This window comes from Epinephelus lanceolatus, chromosome 14 (genome assembly GCF_041903045.1).
Source record: "Epinephelus lanceolatus isolate andai-2023 chromosome 14, ASM4190304v1, whole genome shotgun sequence".
In the NCBI taxonomy this organism is placed as follows: Eukaryota; Metazoa; Chordata; class Actinopteri; order Perciformes; family Serranidae; genus Epinephelus; species Epinephelus lanceolatus.
Window position 1 is genome coordinate 3,170,921 of NC_135747.1, and position 15,650 is coordinate 3,186,570.

At 46.8% G+C, this 15,650-nt stretch overlaps 2 long non-coding RNA genes across 2 annotated transcripts; both read right to left on the reverse strand.

Moving 5' to 3' along the window:
- Positions 1-706: 706 nt before the first annotated feature.
- Positions 707-2,230, reverse strand: LOC144466847 (uncharacterized). The gene is made up of 3 exons (XR_013493252.1): positions 2,050-2,230; positions 1,784-1,977; positions 707-1,000 (listed from the first exon to the last, which is right to left on the reverse strand). It is a non-coding gene; the product is annotated as an uncharacterized LOC144466847 (long non-coding RNA).
- A 3,981-nt stretch (positions 2,231-6,211) lies between these two features.
- Positions 6,212-9,786, reverse strand: LOC117263561 (uncharacterized). Its single transcript, XR_013493251.1, has 2 exons — positions 9,020-9,786; positions 6,212-8,238 (listed from the first exon to the last, which is right to left on the reverse strand). It is a non-coding gene; the product is annotated as an uncharacterized LOC117263561 (long non-coding RNA).
- Positions 9,787-15,650: the final 5,864 nt, after the last annotated feature.

The following is a 15,650-nucleotide window of genomic DNA, read 5'->3' on the forward strand; positions in this document are numbered from 1 at the left end:
TCATATCAATGTCATCACAGTCATTAGATGTCTTATTTGTACATTTGGTAACAGTATTTATAATTTCTTTCTCATCCACTGCTGTGATGAACATTGAACTCAGATTCCGGTCTATTAGACTGTCATACTGCTCCTCAGATGTTACTGGATCTGATTTGTTCTGCCAGGTCAGGTCCAACGCTTAAAAAGAATTTATTAAAGCTGTTAACCACCTCATTCATATCATGCTTTTCGGTGTTATTGATAATAAAATACTTAGGATAACTTAATTGTTTAGAGCCATTTTTTATTACAGTGTTCAGTATGTTCCATATACCTTTAATGTTATTCTTGTTATCATCTAATAGTTTGTTATAATATTTCCTAGCTGTTCTTATTAGTTAACTTGTTTTTATATTTTTTATATTTATTTTCTGCCTCCTTGGTTCTCTGTCTCAAATTCTCTGTACAATGTATTTTTCTTTTTGCAGGCATTCTGCAAACCCTTTGTGATCCAAGGATGATCAGCATATTTTCATTTCCTATTATTTTTTTCTACAGGACAGTTTTTATCATATAGTATTGTGGCAACACGAAGGGGTGATTATTAATTTATATAGTAGGGGATCTCTTTACCGACAACGCCACCTTGGGGTAGGGCCCAAGGACCCATATTAAAGGTGAACTATCACCAGAAAGACACTCAGGTTCGTTCGTTCAGGGAGGCAGGAGACGGAGTTCAATGATCATAAAAAAATATTTTATTAATTAAAACAACGGGGTTTGGCACAATAACCAAAAAAAAGGAGAAGAGAGCCCAACTAGGGGATACAGACTGAGGCTTACCGGCTGGAGGTGGGGGTGACAAGGGGGAGTGAAGTCCAAAAAGAAAAGGGAGAGCACCCCAAACACACAGCAAAAACGTGAAGTGCACACAAAGCAAATCTTGAACAGGGGTCACACAGCACACAGGGGATCACCACCACCCAGGGAAACCACCACCACCACCGTCGGCCTTCAGCTGTAGGGGAAAAAGGAGAGACATAGTCAAGGCTCAAGTATGAAAAAAGAAAACAAACAATATCCCATAACATAAGGAAACAAATTGTAATGGATTAATAAACTGACAAATATGGATTTAGATCAATAATAAATCAACCAAACAAAAGAAACACAAAGGAAACTAAGGAGTCCCTGGCCAGAGATATCAACTCAACAGTTAATCATCATAACTGATATACACAAATAACTGAGGACTCAAACTGAGGAGTTCCCCTCCCAAATGAAACTTAATTACAATAAGTTCCCCAAAACAAAACAAGGAACTAAAGTAAGAAATTCAAGGAAATCGACCAATGATTAAATAAGAAAATAAACAAAACAATTAAGCCAAACCTTGATTAACACTCACACATACACACGTACACACGCACACACGTGCACACACACACACACACAGAGCCCAGTTCAGATGGGTGGCTGAAAGTCCTGATTGAGCTCGTGGCGTCCCACTGATCGGAAGCCCGGTCAGCACGAGCGGCAGCCACACGCATCCAGCAGCACCACACCCGCAGAAGCAGGAGAGCAAGCCGACAGCAGGAAGCAGGTTGACACACACGCAGCCGACAGAAAGCCCAGTCCAAGCCGGCGAAGCAGCAGCAACAGCGAAGCAGCGATAGCCGCGGTAACAGTAGTAGCAGTGGTAGCAGCGGCAGCAGTAGCCGTGGCTAAGAGTAGTAGCAGCAGTAGCAACGGTAGCAGGAGCCGTGGCTAAAAGACCATAAACAAACAGCAATGCTCCTACTTAGCTTAGCGTTCGTGTGTTCTGGTGGCCAGCTGGGTAGAACCGGTGTCCGCCCAAAGAGGGAGAGGGGTGAAGAGAGTCACTGCGGCAGGGGAAGGCAGCCACCGCGTATCCCCCGTGCAGCAGGCTACGCTCCGGTCGGCAGCGATAGACCACCCTGGATAATCGCCTCGACTGCAGGTGAGACGCCAGACCTAATGAAAAGGTTATGGTTTCAGATACATAACACGCAGCCGAATATAAATACAATGCTAAGGTGTGCATACCTGTATTCTGCAGCGAGCGGCGAGTGCAACGACCTGGAAGTGGGCGGGGCGAAGAGGCAGGAAGCGAGAGGTCAGGAGGAGGGACATGGCCTTCCTTTATCCCCTTCGCCTGAGCGGTGATAGGCTAATAGCCCAGAAAGGGCATGGTGAAGCCACGACTTGCGTTCAGTGTGGCAGTGGTATCTCATACCACTACAATCCACCCCCCCAATTTTCATCGTCGACCCGACGATGCTCCTAACAGAGCGTGTCTCTAAGACCATGGTCTAAAGAAAGCAGACACAGCATTCGACTGAACGGCTGAGGACCCAGCCTGAGACACCTCGTGGGCAGGCCTGGGTAGATGATGGAGATTTGAGTGTTGGCCAGCTGTAGGTCGGGCCGTCCGTCGTCTGACAGCTTCATCTCTCCTTAGAGGAGGGATTGTTAAGGGAGCAGCACCGACAGAAGGTGGCTGCACTGTCAAGTGGGCAGGAAGCACAGAGGATGACGATGGCGTACAAAGCACAGCAGTGTCACTACTCCCAGAAGAAGGAGCGGCCAAGTGGGCTGAAAGACCTGAGGGCGAACGAACAGTCGAGGCAACAGGTGTTGCCGATGCTGGGGCCTGTTGAACTACAACAGGATGCCCAGCTGGTGGGGGGATGGTGTCCCTCACCACAACCATCAAGTCCTCGTCATCAGATGAGCTCTCAGCCGCTGTAGGCCGGTCAAGGGAAATGGGAAGGGGAGCAGGGGTGTCGCCTGAAGCAGCCACCCCGACTATGGCTTTAAGCAGCGTTAGGTGCACCCATTTGACCTTGGCAGGGTTGTCCTCTGGGGCAACTGTATACACTGCATCGTTGCCGGGGGGAGCTTTGATCACCTGATGCACTACAAGATTCCACCTGTCCTGGATCTTATGACGACCTTTCCAACCAAACTCCTTTAAAAACACTGCCCGTCCCACCACAAGCGGCTCTGACCGGACGGGCTGATCATGATTTTCTTTCCAACGTTGGGCTGCCTCCTTCAGCCTGTCCCGGACACCCTCGAAAGCCAAGTGTAACCGGGTCTGATGCTCCCGGACCCAATCATTCACTGTCCCATCGACAGGATCCCGCACTCTTCCCAGCAAGAAATCAACAGGGAGCCTTGCCTCCCAACCAAACATGAGGAAAAACGGGGATTCCCCAGTGGATTGATGCGGTGTGGTGTTGTAAGCGTGTGGTACTTGCGGTAGACAAGAGTGCCAATCACGCTTTCGGGAGGTAGGCAAAGTGCGCAACAAGTCATGAAGGGTGCGGTTAAAACGCTCACACTGACCGTTACCTGCAGGATGATACGGTGTGGTGCGGGATTTTTCAATGTTGTACAGATTGCACAGCTGTTGAATGAGCGCACTTTCGAAATTGCGACCCTGATCGGAATGAATGCGTGCTGGGACACCAAACTTGGAAAACCACTCTGTGACAAGCACCCGCGCCACTGTAGGGGCACGCTGGTCACGGGTGGGAATAGCAAGGGTGTACTTGCTAAAAACATCCGTTAGCACAAGGATGTTCTCCAGCCCATTATGGGTTGGTTCGAGCATGGTGAAATCCATCGCCAGGATTTCATTAGGCTCCGAAGCAAGCAAGTGTCCCATGAAGCTGCAAACTGGTGGCCCGGCGTCCTTAGCCAATTGGCACCGCTCACATGTTTGACACCAACGCTTGACATCGGACGACATCCCCGGCCAATAGCACCGCTGCCTGAGCAGTGCTAAAGTCCTGCCCACCCCCTGGTGGCCGTGATTTTAATGGACCTCCATGAGGACTTTATCCTTAAGTGCAGCTGGCAACAGCACCTGGAGAACCACTTCTCCCCCATCGGGGTGAGAGACTTGCCGGTACACCACTCCGGCCCGCTCAGTCAACCGCTCCCACTGTTTGAGAAGCACCAAAGCTGATGGGGATAACTGCTTGAGTTCTTCGTGATTCGGGTATCGTTTCTGCTGCCAAAACCCAAAGATTTCCTGGGTCACGGGGTCGGCACACTGAAGTTCCCCAGTGTCTGCCGGCAAATACTGCGGCAGGGCCTGGACAGCAGCCTGACAGGCTACAGGTCCTCTGACCTGGAGAGCATGTTTCAAGGGCTGAGGAAGTGATGTGCCGGAGACAAATGTCTCAAGATCTACAGCTCTTGGTGGGTGCAAGCGAGACAGCGCGTCCGCATGTGTTACTCTTGCCCGGGCGGTAACGAATCTCAAAATCGAACGACGGAAGTTGGGCTGCCCAGCGTTGCTCAAGGGCTCCAAGTTTAGCCGAGGACAGGTGGCTAAGCGGATTATTGTCTGTGAAGACAATGCATTTGTGACCAAGCAAGTACTCACGAAATTTGTCCGTCATAGCCCACTTCAACGCCAAGAACTCCAGCTTCATGGAGCTGTAATTGGCTGGATTTCGCTCTGTCGGTCTCAGACTTCGGCTGGCAAATGCTATAGGCCAGACCTTTCCTTCCTGCTCTTGCGAGAGCACGGCACCTAGGCCTCCATGGCTTGCGTCGACTTCCAAGATGAATGGGAGGGAAAAGTCGGCATATGCAAGGACCGGAGCTGTAGTAAGCTTGGATTTTAAAGCGTCAAAACTCTGCTGATGTCCTTCGGTCCATTTTGCAAAAACTTGCTGTTCTGACCGTCTAGACTTGGACCCCACCAGATCAGCGACAAGGCGATGTAGAGGGGCAGCCAACTTGGCGAAGCCCTCCACAAAACGGCGGTAGTAACTAGCAAACCCAAGGAAGGACCGCAGGGCCAAGATGGTGGTGGGAGGCTGCCAGTTGGCTACCACTTCAACCTTGCTTGGGTCGGTGGAAACACCCTCGGCCGAAATGACGTGGCCCAAATAACCCACTTCTTTTCGGAAGAACGAGCACTTTGACAACTTCGCCTTCAGACCTTAATGCTGTAACCGCTGCAGCACCACTTCCAGTCTCTCAAGATGTTGTCGAAAGGTAGAGGAGAAAACCACAATGTCGTCCAGATACAATAGCAACGACTGACATTGTTGATTTCCAAAGACCCTCTGCATGAGTCGCTGAAAAGTGCTGGGTGCATTGCACAACCCAAAGGGCATACGGTTAAACTCGAACAGTCTGAAGGGAGTACAGAATGCCGTCTTGGGTCGGTCAGCCTCGGCCACCGGAACCTGATTGTACCCGCTGGCTAAATCCATAGTGGAGAACCAGCGGGCTCCAGTGAGTGCATCCAGTGATTCCTCAATCCGAGGGAGAGGGAATGCGTCCTTTCTAGTCCTGTTGTTAAGCTGTCGGTAGTCTACGCATAGGCGTAAGCTACCGTCCTTCTTCTTAACCAGAACAATCGGTGAAGCAAACGGACTGCAACTCTCCCGGATGACCTGCGCACCCAGCAGCTGGTTGATGTGTTCCTTGACCACTTCGTACTCCGACGGCGGGATACGCCGGTAACGCTGACGGATGGGAGTGTCGTCAAGAAGTGGGATCTCATGCGTTATTAAGTTGGTGCAACCCAGGTCGCCATCGTGAGAAGAAAAGACTGAAGCATACTTCCAGAGAAGGAGTTTGGCTTCCTTTTGTTCCTCAGCTGACAGAGCAGACAGATCAATCGCATCCATTTGATCCTGCAGCGTAGGAACCGCAGCCTGGGATGCAATGGTGGCCAGGTAAGATGGAACCTCCGTAACACCAGAAGTTGAGCTCACCACACAAACCTCACGCAAAGCACCAACCTCTGTACGGGGGTAAAGCAACACATCAGAAGTGCCCACATTTACAATGGGTATGTACACAGTACCTCCCTCAACTTAAACCAGTGCTGGAGACGCCAGCAGCCCAGCAGGAAGGCCCCGCTCCAAGGGCTCAAAAAGCACAGAAGTCCCAGAGTGCTGGGCGGAACAGGTGGCTGGAACAAGCTGCATAGTGCCACCAAAAATACGGCAAGCTTTCTTGCCTCGCAGCTTGACCTTGCCAATGAAATCAGAAGGGGAAGTCAGAGAGGCTTGATGACATCTCTGCAATGCCTGAACCACAGACTGTGGTGCTTCAGTAACGGTGGGAAGATCGAACAAGGCAGAGCCATGTTGCCCAAACAAGGTACGATAGCATCGTCGTAAGATGTTCATCCCTAAGACACCCAAGGCAGGAGGAGATGCATCGGCTGGAGGGTCCTTGACAACCAGTATCCCACACCCTGGCAAAGTCCTACCACAGAGCTCGACATCAAGCTCCAAGTAGCCAAGGTATGGTATTGGCTTGAAGCTGAAGCCAATGTCAAGACTGGAGTTTCTCTTGGTCCCAAGTCCCAAAATGTTGCCGGAAAAAGCTTTCCCTGACCGTGGACACCATAGACCCAGTGTCCACCAAGCAAGGAACCTTTACTCCGCCCATAACCACATTCGTGTGTGGACAAGTGCCGACTAGCTTAGCTTCTCCCTCACCCCCCAACATGACTGGTGAGCCAGTGGCAGCTCCCCCCGAACTTTGGCTCCGCAGTTCGACGGGCGCTAGTTTTCCGAATGCTGACCCGTATCTTGCCGAGCGGCTGGCCGCCCGAAGGAGAAGGTGGAAGAGGGGCACGGCCCCGTCTGCACTCCCTGGCGAAATGGCCAGGCTGCTGACACCGCCGGCAAATTACCGGACCACGGTAAGGAGGATGGTTACGCTGCTGATTGATCGGCAGCTGAGCAAGAGCTTCTGTGAGACGATTAAGCTGTTCCTGTTGGAGCTTCAGCATCTGTTTCACCTCCTGCAATTCTGCAGCCTGGGGTGGACTAGCCACTGAAGGAGCAGTCTGGACACCACACTGCAAGCCCATCATCAAAGGAACTGAGTGGCTTCGGCCCCGCACACCCCCTGGCAATCCCTCTCGCTCCCACCTAATTGCCTCCGCCCTAGCCTCCAGCAGGGAGACAGCTGCCTACGTACGAGTTGTTTTAGTTCTCGGCGAAGGGAACCATCGATGACGTTTTCAATAAACTGATTGCGCAGCAAGACGTCTGCATTTGGCATCTCGCTTGGAGCGCTTTGTTTCACCGCAGACATCAAACCCATCAACGCAAGGGAGAACTCTTGAAGGGTCTCCCCATATTGCTGTCGCCTTGAGTAAAATGCCTCTTGCAAAGCAACGTACAAATCAGAACAACCATACAGCTCTCGCAAAACCGCAATAATTTTAGCTGGATCACTTCTATCTGCAGTCGAGCGATATTTTATTTCTTCACGCGCCTCTCCCTCTAAATGGTCGTAAAGAAAGTACGCTTGATCGAACGGGGACAGGTGGCGTGCCCTCATGCAAGCTTGAGCTTCCTCAATCCACTCCTCTAGCCCTATACCTGATCTACCCCTAAACACTGGGCACTTCCTATCTCGGGGTACAAGGACCAGTCGCTCTGTGACAGGAGCGGTAGAAGTGGATGATGCTGGGAGATGTTCAGCAGGAATGGTAGGTGCAGCACTAGGACCAGGCACGGTCGCAGCCTGCTCCTGCTGCAACCTGACATTCTCCGCCCTCAATTGTGCCACCAAATCCCTCAACTCTTGCAGCTCTCCCTCCATTTTCTGCAACTATGCTATGAGTACCGCTGCTACAAAAAAACACAATGGACCCCCCCGCTGGTTCGCCTTAAGCTGCTGCTTATTCACACACAAACAATCACACAGGCAATCTGAAAACCCAAAAGACAAAGAGGAAGGAAAAAAAACAGAACACACGTCTCCGTCTCCACTGAGTTGATCCTGCCGACAACGCCAGATTTGTGGCAACACGAAGGGGTGATTATTAATTTATATAGTAGGGGATCTCTTTACCGACAACGCCACCTTGGGGTAGGGCCCAAGGACCCATATTAAAGGTGAACTATCACCAGAAAGACACTCAGGTTCGTTCGTTCAGGCAGGCAGGAGACGGAGTTCAATGATCATAAAAAAATATTTTATTAATTAAAACAACAGGGTTTGGCACAATAACCAAAAAAAGGAGAAGAGAGCCCAACTAGGGGATACAGACTGAGGCTTACCGGCTGGAGAAGGGGGTGACAAGGGGGAGTGAAGTCAAAAAAGAAAAGGGAGAGCACCCCAAACACACAGCAAAAACGTGAAGTGCACACAAAGCAAATCTTGAACAGGGGTCACACAGCACACAGGGGATCACCACCACCCAGGGAAACCACCACCACCACCGTCGGCCTTCAGCTGTAGGGGAAAAAGGAGAGACACAGTCAAGGCTCAAGTATGAAAAAAGAAAACAAACAATATCCCATAACATAAGGAAACAAATTGTAATGGATTAATAAACTGACAAATATGGATTTAGATCAATAATAAATCAACCAAACAAAAGAAACACAAAGGAAACTAAGGAGTCTCTGGCCAGAGATATCAATTCAACAGTTAATCATCATAACTGATATACACAAATAACTGAGGACTCAAACTGAGGAGTTCCCCTCCCAAATGAAACTTAATTACAATAAGTTCCCCAAAACAAAACAAGGAACTAAAGTAAGAAATTCAAGGAAATCGACCAATGATTAAATAAGAAAATAAACAAAACAATTAAGCCAAACCTTGATTAACACTCACACATACACACGCACACACACACGCACACACGTGCACACACACACAGAGCCCAGTCCAGATGGGTGGCTGAAAGTCCTGATTGAGCTCGTGGCGTCCCACTGATCGGAAGCCCGGTCAGCACGAGCGGCAGCCACACGCATCCAGCAGCACCACACCCGCAGAAGCAGGAGAGCAAGCCGACAGCAGGAAGCAGGTTGACACACACGCAGCCGACAGGAAGCCCAGTCCAAGCCGGCAAAGCAGCAGCAACAGCGAAGCAGCGATAGCCGCGGTAACAGTAGTAGCAGTGGTAGCAGCGGCAGCAGTAGCCGTGGCTAAGAGTAGTAGCAGCAGTAGCAACGGTAGCAGGAGCCGTGGCTAAAAGACCATAAACAAACAGCAATGCTCCTACTTAGCTTAGCGTTCGTGTGTTCTGGTGGCCAGCTGGGTAGAACCGGCGTCCGCCCAAAGAGGGAGAGGGGTGAAGGGAGTCACTGCGGCAGGGGAAGGCAGCCACCGCGTATCCCCCGTGCAGCAGGCTACGCTCCGGTCGGCAGCGATAGACCACCCTGGATAATCGCCTCGACTGCAGGTGAGACGCCAGACCTAATGAAAAGGTTACGGTTTCAGATACATAACACGCAGCCGAATATAAATACAATGCTAAGGTGTGCATACCTATATTCTGCAGCGAGCGGCGAGTGCAACGACCTGGAAGTGGGCGGGGCGAAGAGGCAGGAAGCGAGAGGTCAGGAGGAGGGACACGGCCTTCCTTTATCCCCTTCGCCTGAGCGGTGATAGGCTAATAGCCCAGAAAGGGCGTGGTGAAGCCACGACTTGCGTTCAGTGTGGCAGTGGTATCTCATACCACTACAGTATTTTAAATATTTTTAAGAATTCATCATATGCACTATTTATGTTATTGCTATTATATACAATATCCCAGTTTAGTGCCATTAAGTCATTTTTGAATGCTGTTATTGATACTTCTGTTCTCACTCTCCTGTATACAGTTTTATTGTCAGGTAGATTAGTCTTGTAGTCATTGTCATACACTGTAAAAACTGGCAGATGGTCACTGATGTCACTGATGAGTAGTCCGCTTATTGTATTGTTAACAATGTCATTTGTGAATATATTGTCTATTAGAGTTGCACAGTGGGAAGTTATCCTGCTGGGTCTGGTGATTTTTGGGTACATGCTCATACTATATACGGTGTTAATAAAATCATCGGTCATTTTGTGTTTATTTGGATTAAGGAGATCAATATTGAAGTCTCCACAGATGAAAATTGTTTTATGACTCATTTTATGACTGTGAACATTTCCTCCATCCAGTCCTTGAACAGTTCAATATTTGAGCCCGGTGTCCTATACAACTAATGATTACTGGTCTATTTTTTTCTTTGTACAGTTCAATTGATATGCATTCAAGCATGTTGTCAACAACCATTGACATACTGTCCAACACCCTGACGTTAATATTTCTGTCCACATACAGTACAGGCCAAAAGTTTGGACACACCTTCTCATTCAATGTGTTTTCTTTATTTTCATGACTATTTACATTGTAGATTCTCACTGAAGGCATCAAAACTATGAATGAACACATGTGGAGTTATGTACTTAACAAAAAAAGGTGAAATAACTGAAAACATGTTTTATATTCTAGTTTCTTCAAAATAGCCACCCTTTGCTCTGATTACTGCTTTGCACACTCTTGGCATTCTCTCCATGAGCTGTACTGTATATTGCAACTCCTCCTCCACCTTTATTTTGTCGATCTATATGCACAAACTCATAACCCTCCAAATCAAAGTCCACCCCTTTTTCTGTGTTAATCCATGTTTCAGATATTGCAATGATGTTGAATGATTGTGTAAACTGATTCAAGTAATCCTTGATACTTGCGAATTTTGTATACAGACTCCTGCTGTTAATGTGTATAATTGATAGTTTCCCATCCTTATTGATTTGGTTATATTGTTCACCAGTGTAATAGCAGCAGTAATTATTAATGGCGTTGAAGAGGTAGTTATCCGGGTCTATGTCATGTTCCATATCCAATAAATTGTGTTCATTATATTGAAATGTTTGTAGTTCAAGGTTATCATGTTCATTAATCCTCTGTGTCGTGTTACTGTTGTCTCCAGGAGTAGATGAGTGAGCTCTTTCAGTGTGCATCATGTTTATGTGTTTGTTACCTTACAGTCCAGCCCATGCTGATCATTGGTATTTGTCCAGGGGCCTGTATCACGAAGCAGGATTAATGTCTTAGCGAGGTAATTTCAGGGTTAACCCTGGGTTTTCGGTCTCACAAAGCCGGTTCAGTTCTTATCGGGTTATCACCATGGTAACTTACTCTGAACGGCTATCCTGCTCCGGAGCAGGGTGTTCAGGGTTGAATCTGATCCTATAAAAAGCGCCACCCACTGGCCAATCAGCTGTTCAGAAAAAATGACTCCGCTGACAGAAATGCAGCCCAGTCATGACGGGAAGTTTAATTAATTTGATTGATTTTGATTTGAAAGTTTATTTTGAACATTAAAAAAGACAAGAAAGCAACAACAACAGACAATGAAAAGATTGTTCAAAACGGAGTGGAAAGAAATCGAAATTTCATCCGGACACTTAATAGCACCATTAATTAGTGCCAACCTTTTTTTGTGTTGGAGGAAATGATCCCTGTTAAAGATAATGGGCCTAATTGACAGCTTTGCTGCTGGAAATGTGGAAAGTAGCCTATCATGTCTACACTTCATGGTGTTTGAGGGATTTTCCTTTTTGTTTTTTAAAGAGGGAGACTAGGTATATTTTTGCGCAGCTGTTAATTTCTAGCACAGCTCAATATCAGGATGATTTTATTCAGACTATCAATTTGGTGTTGATATGATTTAATTGTGACGTCAGCTTTAAGCTTTATTGTAGCATATATAGACTAACGTTATGACAAAGAAGACCAATTTATCAGACGCAATGATGTTAGACGATAATTGTAATACACGCAATTCATCTGCGCAGCATTGATTTCATGGGATTCAAGGGTGTGATCAGTGTCAGATGTACAGGTACAGGTACTGTAGCTACTTGAACCAGTGATGAGTAATTTAACCTACACATAATTTTATTTGCTACCTTGTTTTGTCTTGATTTTTCCCTCTCTCCTCCTCTATTTCTTCTTTCCTTACCCGTTTTTTTTTTTTCTTCTCTATTATGTGATTTCATTGATGTTTTGACAGGGGAATTTCTTTGATAAGCTTTTAGTGGCTTCTAACCTCTCCAGCACTTTTCTTTTTTTAATCCTGTAAATTTTATACTGTCTGTTTTTAACATTATGTGCAAATAAACTAATCTAAACTAAAACTAAATATTATTCATCCCGTTATGCGTTGCCACGCATGTTTCCTCCTCCTGCAGCTGCCATGGTGTTGGCCTTTTCTGTAATGTTGCTTTTCTCCTCCTCATATTTTAGTAGAATTGATCTCTGATCCTCACTAGAAATACTTTTTTCCCTCACATCAGGCGCTCTGTGAGGACGCTCAGTGACGCTGCGCTTCTCTCATGATTGTGATTGGTCCGCTGCGTGCACGTTCACAGCTCATGATAAAGCAACCCTGGGTTGAGTTACCGAGTTGATATCCAGCGCCGTGATACCAATTATCCTGATTGCCATTGTTAGGGTTAGTCAACCCAGGATAGGTCTGGGTAACCCAGGAAAGGTTGGTCTCGCTTCGTGATACAGGCCCCAGGTCGTTGATAGCCTATTTTTAACCATCGGTACTTTGGCCTCCTCTGGTGTTTCGTTTAGTTTAATGAATATTTGGAATTTGTAGTCCAGGTATGTTGATTTTTTTTCTGTTTCTTCAGGTAGCATGCTTGTTTGGCGATGTCTGCATTGTGTTTGGTCAGCTGCCCGTTGATGAATACGTTTGTCCCTTTTAGTTTCCTCCCCTGTTTCAGCAGTGCAATCTTGTGCTTTCTGTTTACAAACCTCATGATGACAGCTGGTTTGTCTTTGGCGTTTCTGGCAGAGTGTGGCAAGCTTCGATGTTCCCACAGTCCAGCTCTATGCCTCTGGTCTGCAAAAAAGCGGCCACCTGTTGTTCTGTGGAGCTGACATCCATGTCTCTGGGCTCTTCCCCGTTGGTGGCGGCCACCACCCAAGCGTATGACCGGGGTTTTATATCGAGCCCAGTGATGATGATGTCGTTCATCCTGGTGTATTGCTCCAGGTCGGCAAGTCTGCTCTCAAGAAAGACAATCCTCTTATCCTTCTCCTCATTCTGGATGCGGAGGGATTTCACCTCCTCCACCAGCGTCAAGATGACCTTCTGCTGCAGCCTGACAGCGGAAACTTCTTCGGCTAGGAAATCGAGCGACTTTTTAATGTTGTCGACCTCCGGCACCTTCTTTGGACCCATCTTTTGTCCGGTTGTGCTGGTTATTTTTAGCGCTGTCAACCATTAGCCAAATCAGCTGTTAGCTCACTCAGCTGTTAGCTCAGCGGCTAGTTACTAGTCGGCAACTAGCTCCGCTCCTGTCCTTTCAGTCCGTTTCCAAAATCGGCATTTTTTCCAAGCAGGGGTCGAACCGGGAGATCAAGCACTTACTCCAATGTCCGTAATCAAGAATCAGTAGTCAAAGAGTCCAGAAATAGTAATCAAAAACCAAGCACCGAGCACAGGAAACAAACTCACACTCCTTCTTCAGCGGAAACGGAAACGTACATCATCACATCCCACTGACCACAAGTTTCTGTGATGCTAAATAGGCTACTTCAATAATTACAACAGTCCAATATTGATATACAGTAGTCTACGTATAGTTTATGATGAATATATTTAGTATTTGACAATTAAACTTCACCATCAGTCACACACAACATGTACTCTGTTAACAGAATGAACCTTCAGATCAGACAAATTAAACCAAAATCTCTGAAATTCAACAAAAAGAAAAGTTTATCTTAAACATCATATTGTTGAGTGAACATCTAAACCAATCAGCTTTAAGATCAGGTGAGAGCCAGGCGTTTCCCATCATGCTCCAGGTCTTGCAGTTGGTGGAGAGCAACTGCAGCGCATGGCTCTAAAAACTGCGGTCGCTTCGCTATCGTGAGATTATCGCTGTTCACTTTTGTATGATGCCAGAGCAAGTCGGGATTAAGTCGGACACAAAGCTAACTGGCACGCATTGTGTGGTGATCGCTGGTGATCGAATCTGCACGGGCCTGGCTCATCTCGAACGAGCCTATTATGACAGGCCCTAGTGCATACTAGTTAAAGGGTTTTTTTGGAGGAGTTTTTCCTTATCCGCTGTGAGGGTCCTAAGGACAGAGGGATGTCGTATGCTGTAAAGCCCTGTGAGGCAAATTGTGATTTGTGGTATTGGGCTTTATAAATAAAATTGATTGATTGATTGATAGTTACGAAGTACACACACACATACAGCATTACTGTGCATTCCCACCAAAAGCTTCATGAGCGTTATAAGCGGCCAGCAGCCATTCATTTTCAATGCACACTGACGATGAAGGACGTCAGGGGCGTCGGCTGCAGTGAGTGGCGCGATGCCAGCGACCTGAACATCAAGTAGAAGTTGAGAGAAGCTGAACTTTATGCAAATGAGCAGTGCCGCCGCCAAAGCAGCAGCCAATTTCAGACCGGGATTCTCAAGGCAAGGCCGGACAAAACTGAAAGAGAAGACGAATGTGGTGGAGAAACTTACCGGCACGGTCTGGGCTCTTCCGGAGCTGTACCAGCCAGTGAAATTCCCCGTGCAGTTGCTGGGTTTGCAGGACTCTGTGGACCCAGATGGACCGACAGCTCCAGGCCCTGCTTTTTCTCAGCAATACGCTGATGCAATACAAAGGAGGCTTCCGAAAGTGCGATCCATGAGCTCCCGCTTATTTACCACCAATTACATTTCTCAATGGTCCTACGTGCCAACAGGAGGGTAAAATCATAATAGTAAAAGACTCATAAAGGTTATATGACTGTATTTATTAGCGTTATTTTAATTGTGTAGTGATAGTCATGAATAATACATAGTGAAGACATAAATGATAGTATATTTGTTCATCCTTGTAAGCTGGAGCTGGCAGTGTGAGTGATGTCAGAGCGTCCAGAGCGCCCGCAGGCGACTATGAAGCTTTTGCACAGTTAGGCTTATAGCCTGTATATTTTACAAGTAGCAAGCTCCGAGGCTGAGACATGAGGCCAATGCGGAAGTGCCCATAACTGCAGTTCATCAAATGTCCACTTGAGGCTGGCTCCAAAACAGAGTCAATCCCCACAGACCCCCATGTTAAAATGTCAAACTTTACACCTGAAATAAACATGTTTACAGCCAGGTACAAAAAAAAATGTTTTTGTCTCTTCAGCTACCTTCAACACTCAAGACAGCTGTACAGGGGGTAAATCTTTATATACAGTCATGTTAAAAAATTAGGACACCCTATGAAAGCCTGTATGTTTTTTTAACATATTTGGACATATGGATATTTAATATCAATTTTAACAATACTGAGAGATTCAAGTAATATAACTAAACAATTAAAACTGAAGAAAAGACTTTTTACAACTTTCTGTAAAATGTAATTTAAAAAAAAATGCAATTTCTGGTGAGGAATAAATTAGGACACCCCCACATTTATTCCCACTTAAAATTGCTAAAATCACACACAGTTGTATCACATCATGTACTCATGATTAGAACATTGTTACTCAGCATTTTGAAGGAGGCTTGCCCTATTTAAACCTCAGACATTTTGTCTGGTGTGCTCCTGACTTTTGAAGTGAGAGTGAACACCATGGTGAGATTGAAAGAGCTGTCTGAGGCCATCAGAAAGAGGATTGTAGAAGCTTAGGAGTCTGGTAAGGGATTTAAAAAGATCTCAAAAGAATTTGAAATCAGCCATTCCACTGTCCAGAAAATAGTCTACAAGTGGAGGACATTCAAATCAACTGCCAAGATGCCCAGATCTGGCCGTCCAAGCAAGTTCACCCGGAGGGCAGACGCTAAAAGAAGTTCTTTTAGATGCT